The following is a 7,150-nucleotide window of genomic DNA, read 5'->3' on the forward strand; positions in this document are numbered from 1 at the left end:
GATCTAAAAAGATAAAAACTACCTGTAAGGTAATTAATTGCCCAAAAGAACTATTTGAGCTTGAGCTTGTCGTACTTACATAAAAAGGAAAAAAAATGGTGTTAAATTACAGGGGGACTTGGCTGCACAAGGTATTCAGAGGGAGAGCAGACTGACAATTGTTTAAGGCTGGTTTTCGTTTATAAATATGATTGGATTCTAGTATTCTTCGATTCTTACTGGTACATGTGTATATTATACAAAAATTCTTGTGATCAACAAAAGTATTACAATGATATGAATGTTCTGTTACCGCTGAGTGAGGAGGGTCGGCCACAGGAAGACCTGACCTGCTCGACTGACCTCTATGCTCGTCAACCCTTAGCTTGAAAGCTCGTATTGTGCATCCAGTATACCCTGTATGGCAACTAGGGCACTATTATTCATAAACGACTGACGAACGGAGGGCAGTCGGTAGTCGGTCTTCGTAATGAAAAAATTCCTGAATCTTAAAATAATTCTTATGAACAAACCGGAACTTTACTGGAGGATAGAAATTAGAAAATGTATATCTGAGTGCCCTCTCTGTCTTTCCTGACGTAGTACCAAGAAAAGGTAGAGAAAGATACTTTTCCTCCATACTCACTGTATACTGGTACCGTATACAGGTTGCTTTTGATTGTAAATTTTGGCTAAGAATTTTAAAACTTAATTATCAAAAGGAGCAATATTGAAACCATTGTTAGCAAAGAAATCCCTCAAAACGAAACTTCCTTATGGAATAGGTTGTAGGTAGAAGTTAGGTTATAGGCTCTGTACAAAAGCTTTCTAATTGCATTCACCTTAAAAAGAAATGGACAATACCTAAAATAGCTAGTACCCAAACCCGAGAAAGTAGGCTTACGATATACAGATATAACCAGAGTGTCATTTAACTTCCGTATTGATAAATCAATAAAGGAGTTTACCGCAAATTTTAGATTGCATGGTAAATTTTATTTCTGATGTTTATTTTGGTAGTTCAGAAAGAGTGGAGCATGATTTTCATTTTGAAATATAAGTAGGATGTCATCCAGATATCTACGATAAAGGAAGAGTTTAAAGTATACAGGACCACTAGCCAGCCATTTCTTCCCCTAAAAGCAGAGAAAAACATTAGGCACAGTGGAACTCAGAGGCGAGCCCATAGCCACACTGTCTATCTGTTTATACACCTCATTATTAAACATAAAATGGCAGTCCTTAACACAAACAGAAATCAGGTTCTTAAAGAATTTTGTATTCATACCCATGAATTTGTCCACATCAAACTGAATTTACACATATATCAATCGTTTCCATTCAAGGAAACATTAGTAAACAATGGGTTTACATCAAAACTACACATGTAGGCGGAGGTTGGTAATCTGAATCCTGAGAGAAAATCAAAGAGCTAATATGAATTTCTAATCTTATATTCGTTGGTTGTTAAATCTGAAAGAATGGGAACTAAAAACTTAGCTAATTTAAAGGAGGTAGTTTTAAATGCAGCCATGATTAGTCCACGAGGTATGGATTGTTTGTGAAGTTTAGGTAATCCATGCAGAATAGATGATGATGAGCCACTAGGTTTCAAAGATAGTGCAGCTTCCTTTGACACTCATTGTTATAACCGTAGATTTTAATAACCTGTTTACTTTATCCCCTATTTTCATGTTCAGTTTTATTAAATCGGCATGAATGACTTTAATGAACTTAATGGAATCTTTCAAAATATCATGCATTTCCGTTATACAGTATAATCAAATTTATTGAGTAGTACAACCCCTCTTCCTTAACCTGGACGACAGACAACCAACTCCTCATTTTTACCAAAGTCTTTCAAAACACTAAAAAAAATTTTTGGTGAAAGTAAGTGAACAGACTTTGAAACTTTTAAACCAATAGTATTCTTTATATGCAATGTTACAAACACACTGAATAACTGAATTGCAGCTATACCCTTAAGTGAGCTTACATCCTCTAAATGTTTGTATCATACTCTCAAAAGCAGTGAAATATTCATAAAACTTAGGCTGAAACACAGGTATTTACAATCTACAACCTATTCCACAAGAAGGTTACGTTTTGAGGGATTTCTTTGCTAACAATGGTTTCAATATTGCTCCTTTTGATAATTAAGTTTTAAAATTCTTAGCCAAAATTTACAATCAAAAGCAACCTGTATACGGTACCAGTATACAGTGAGTATGGAGGAAAAGTATCTTTCTCTACCTTTTCTTGGTACTACGTCAGGAAAGACAGAGAGGGCACTCAGATATACATTTTCTAATTTCTATCCTCCAGTAAAGTTCCGGTTTGTTCATAAGAATTATTTTAAGATTCAGGAATTTTTTCATTACGAAGACCGACTACCGACTGCCCTCCGCTCGTCAATCGTTTATGAATAATAGTGCCCTAGTTGCCATACAGGGTATATTGGATGCACAATACGAGGTTTCAAGCTAAGGGTTGACGAGCATAGAGGTCAGTCGAGCAGGTCAGGTCTTCCTGTGGCCGACCCTCCTCACTCAGCGGTAAGAGAACATTCATATCATTGTAATACTTTTGTTGATCACAACCAGTAAGAATCGAAGAATACTAGAATCCAATCATATTTATAAACGAAAACCAGCCTTAAACAGTTGTCAGTCTGCTCTCCCTCTGAATACCTTGTGCAGCCAAGTCCCCCTGTAATTTAACATCACTTTTTTTTTCCTTTTCATATAAGTACAAGCTCAAGCTCAAATAGTTCTTTTGGGCAATTAATTACCTTATAGGTCATTTTTATCTTTTTAGATCCACTGAAGATGACAGATGAATATGTCGAAACGTCTGGACATTATAAAAATGCTGTTCTTTGCAACACTGGTATTGCTTTTCCTGTATAAGCTGCGGTACCCTCACAACAAGCCTGTCTCAATATGTCTCCACAGTTTCAGACTTTCAGATTCAGCTAATGGAAATGTTCTAACGCTCATACAATAAAGTGGGCATTAAGAAACCCTCTTACATTGCTCTGACATCCTCTACTCTGGTTTTGCTATTCCGTTTCGAGCCTTCATAGCAAAGGCCACTTTTCATTCGACTCTTGTTAAAGTTCCATATTCTCATACTCACACTTACTTTTTCTTTCTTTCACTCCATTGTGTTATATAAAATCTTGCAGCATTTCAACTCAGTTCTCATTCACAAACACGTTGTACACCGATTACCTTCTCAATAATCGTAACTTTACTATTATCTTCAGCAATTTCTATGCATCACAGCTCACGAAGAATCACAATAGGCTATTTTGAACATTGTGCATGGATCCCAGTCTCAGTTCACAAGCAGCAAAGCATCATGTACTGTCACTCATTAAAATATCATGGGGGTCTGTGTGCGTGTCAGTGAAACCATTTCCCACTCTTTTCAAAACGGCAGGTTTGTGTGGTGGCTTGACGAACTAACACGGAAGAATTGTTCGTGCGTGCGTTGTCATGTAGCAAGAAAGTCATCGTCCAAAAAGGACACTAAAAATAAACAGCATGAGCTTTTATGAATGTCAGTATATGCATCCATCACTCACCATCCATCACCAGCTCCATTTCAGTTTCCTTGACCCTAGTGTCACCGGACAACCCTGGCGATCAACAGAAAATTGCAGCGTAATAATAATGCCAGGCTCAATCGTGGAAGGCCCATGAGCTGCCGCAGGTCTAGCAGATAGACGGTATATCGCTAGTCTGTTCAGTAAATAATGATACTGGTATTAAAAATAATAACGATAATGATGGCCAAAAACATGATGAATAGCAGCAGCAGCAGTAGCAACGATAATGATGGCCACAAAACAGGATCAACAACTACAGCAACAGCAGCAGCAGCAGCAGCAGCACCAGCAGCAAGATCAATAAACTACTACTACTACTACTACTACTTCTGCTACTACTTCTGCTACTACTTCTGCTACTACAACTACTACTTCTGGTACTACAAGTACTACTACTACTACTACTACTACTACTTCTGCTACTACCATTACTACTACTACTACTACTACTACTACTATTACTACTACTACTACTGCTACTACTATTGATAATAATAATAATACAGTAATAATAATAATAATAATAATAATCAGTAATTATAATGAAAATGCGATGATGATGATGATGCTAACGAGAATGATGGTGACAATAACGGTGACAGTAATGAAGAGGACGAAGACGAGGACGAGGATGAAGATGAATATGCTGAGTCCGCTAATGATAATTCCCTCCCCACATAATTAATCCTTTGCCCCCAGTGACTCCACCCCTGCACCCCCGCACTAGGGCCCAGGTGTCTCACAGCCGTAGGTGCGGAGGCGGGAGATTGCTTAGAGGGGTGGCTTGGGGGAGAGAACCAAGGCAGGAGTACATCCTCGATCAATGTGCTCAGTTCCCTCCTTATGCACCTGGTGCTGGAGAGGGAAGCCTTCATGTGGTGGTACTGATTTAGACGAGCAGTTCAGGTGCCTGGTTATACAAACGACCTTAAGTCACATCTGTATCCTCCGAAAGGGGGTTGGTGGACTGTGGGAGAAAAGAACCTCCAGCTTACAGCCCATCAATTTCACATGTCAGAAGAGCTCAAGGCCATAACAACAGTAATCTCCTTACTCACCGTGATGTAATTGGATTGTAACATGATCCGTATTCTCATTCCGGATTCTAATCTGGGCTTAACCATCTCATGGTCGAGATAATTTTAGACTTCTATCCCAGCTATCGCCAGATGATGTAGTTCAGTCGAGGGTATGTTACAAGAGGCTGAGAGTGTTAGCACTACAACAGTAAACTCCCTCATGGTCGAGACAATTCTAGTAATGTATCTTAACTAACGTCAGGTCATTTTATTTAGCTGAGAATGAGTCACAGAAGCTGTAGGGTGCTAATCTGTCTCATGTGTAAGGTTCATAATATTACGAGGAATGAATCATCTTTGTCATTCTTCACATTTCGCGAGAAATTTATGCTTCTTGTTTAATGCGGTCACCAAAATTGCACCTCGTAATCCAACTGTGGATGCTGTATTCCTGTGGATGTCTTGAGGCCCCGATTTTAAGAAATGGGCCCAGGATGCTGTTTGTATAATTTCTTACGCCGATAATAATTGCTATGATACCTACAGTAGGTCCTTTTCAAACTCAGATATAAACTCTGCATCATGTGCATACATAGAGTCATCGAGAGTCTTATATAAACTGCTATTTTTTTTATATTAATTTTTACTTCCCAAATCTCTGACCATATGTACGATGTGCCAAGGTGCTCCTGAAGGCTACTAATGGCTCCTGTTGAACTGCCATAATGTTATCAACAAAGATAATAACCATGATAGTGTTTTCTAATATATATAAATATATATATATTTCTCATTCATTCATTGCCAGACGCCATGTATCCCAATCGGGGTGGCCAAGGGCTTAGAGTTAATTGTTTTACAGGGAGAGGCACTAATCCTCCACCAACCCCACTTGACACGTAGGGAGAACGAGCCAACAGCATCTGGTGTTCCCAGGCGGTCACCCATCCAAGTACTAACCAGACCCAACGTTGCTTAACTTCGCTGATCGCACGGGAAGCGGTGTACTCAACGTGGCATGGCCGTTGATATATATATATATATATATATATATATATATATATATATATATATGAGACAGCCCTAGCATGTATTCAATATGGACGGTGGGTGTTAGCGCCGAAGTGGTGACATGTAGAGGTGTATGGTATGTAAGGAGGACTACTAGGCCTTTGGGAGCAGGCTGTCAAGCATATGCCCAGAAGTCGGACACATAAAATTATATATATATATATATATATATATATATATATATATATATATATATATATATATATATATATATATATATATATATATATAGTGGTGACATGTAGAGGTGTATGGTATGTAGGAGGACTACTAGGCCTTGGGAGAGGCTGTCAAGCATATGCCCAGAAGTCGGACACAAAATTATATATATATATATATATATATATACATATATATATATATATATATATATATATATATATATATATATATATGTATATATATATATATATATATATATATATATATATATATATATATATATATATATATATATATATATATATATAATTTTATGTGTCCGACTTCTGGGCATATGCTTGACAGCCTGCTCCCAAGGCCTAGTAGTCCTCCTACCTACCATACACCTCTACATGTCACCACTTCGGCGCTAACACCCACCGTCCATACTGAATACATGCTAGGGCTGTCTCATACCGGATTGGTGTATTGGTATTTGCGGGGGCATTTTTACGACGTGTCGGCGGGTCTTCTGGTAGATCGCTAAAGTCTGCTTTTATTAAATTCAAATCCTTAAACAGTTCCCTGCCCCAGCGGGGATTTGAACCTGGGTCCCGTAGGACTGCAGGCCACCTCTCTACCGACTGAGCAACGTATATACAGATAGATAGATAGATAGATAGATATAGTTAGATAGATAGATATGGATATAGATATAGATAGATACATACAGACAGACAGATAGATAAATAGATAGAAAGATAGTTCTAGCTATAGATATAAATAAAGTAACCCTACCTAATATCAGCGTATTGCAGTGTTATTTCCTTCTGTATCGTCACCCAAGTTGATATCAGTGAGGAAATTCCTCTTGTGTTGATTTTGTAGCGCTGACCTCTGATGACTTTGGCCTCATCACCAAGCCTATGTGTTATGCATTTTGTTCTTGCCACCGCAAGATGATTTTGCAGCTGATGGGAGACATTTCCCGTGAATGAATTTCAAAAAAATCTGCATCAGCTACTTCGTTACGCAGATTTTTGGTTTTCAGTCCTTCTGTAATGCCGTTCCTGATGGACATCGACCTTAAAACATTGACATTGTGTTGCCTGAGTTATTGCGAGGATGATAAGTTAAAGGGCACTTCCTTTTTATAAACAGCAATAGTAATGATGTGGGCATTGACAATCAGCTGGAGGTGGAGGGTGGCCGGTGCTGGATTCGGTTCGGGGGGTTGTAGGACTGGTACACAGAAACCTACTATCATCCGGGGAAGGACAGATCTGGCCCCGTGAAAGAGCTGCCAAGATCCCTCCAATCAGCACAG

General features: G+C 38.5%; 1 non-coding gene across 1 annotated transcript; it reads right to left on the minus strand.

Annotated features, from left to right (window-relative positions):
* Positions 1 to 5,522: 5,522 nt before the first annotated feature.
* LOC145390516 (5S ribosomal RNA) lies at positions 5,523 to 5,641 on the minus strand. The gene has a single exon (XR_013895664.1). It is a non-coding gene; the product is annotated as a 5S ribosomal RNA (ribosomal RNA).
* Positions 5,642 to 7,150: the final 1,509 nt, after the last annotated feature.

The sequence above is a fragment of the Coenobita brevimanus genome, chromosome 14 (genome assembly GCF_032717465.1).
Source record: "Coenobita brevimanus isolate Jiangsu-jjx chromosome 14, ASM3271746v2, whole genome shotgun sequence".
In the NCBI taxonomy this organism is placed as follows: Eukaryota; Metazoa; Arthropoda; class Malacostraca; order Decapoda; family Coenobitidae; genus Coenobita; species Coenobita brevimanus.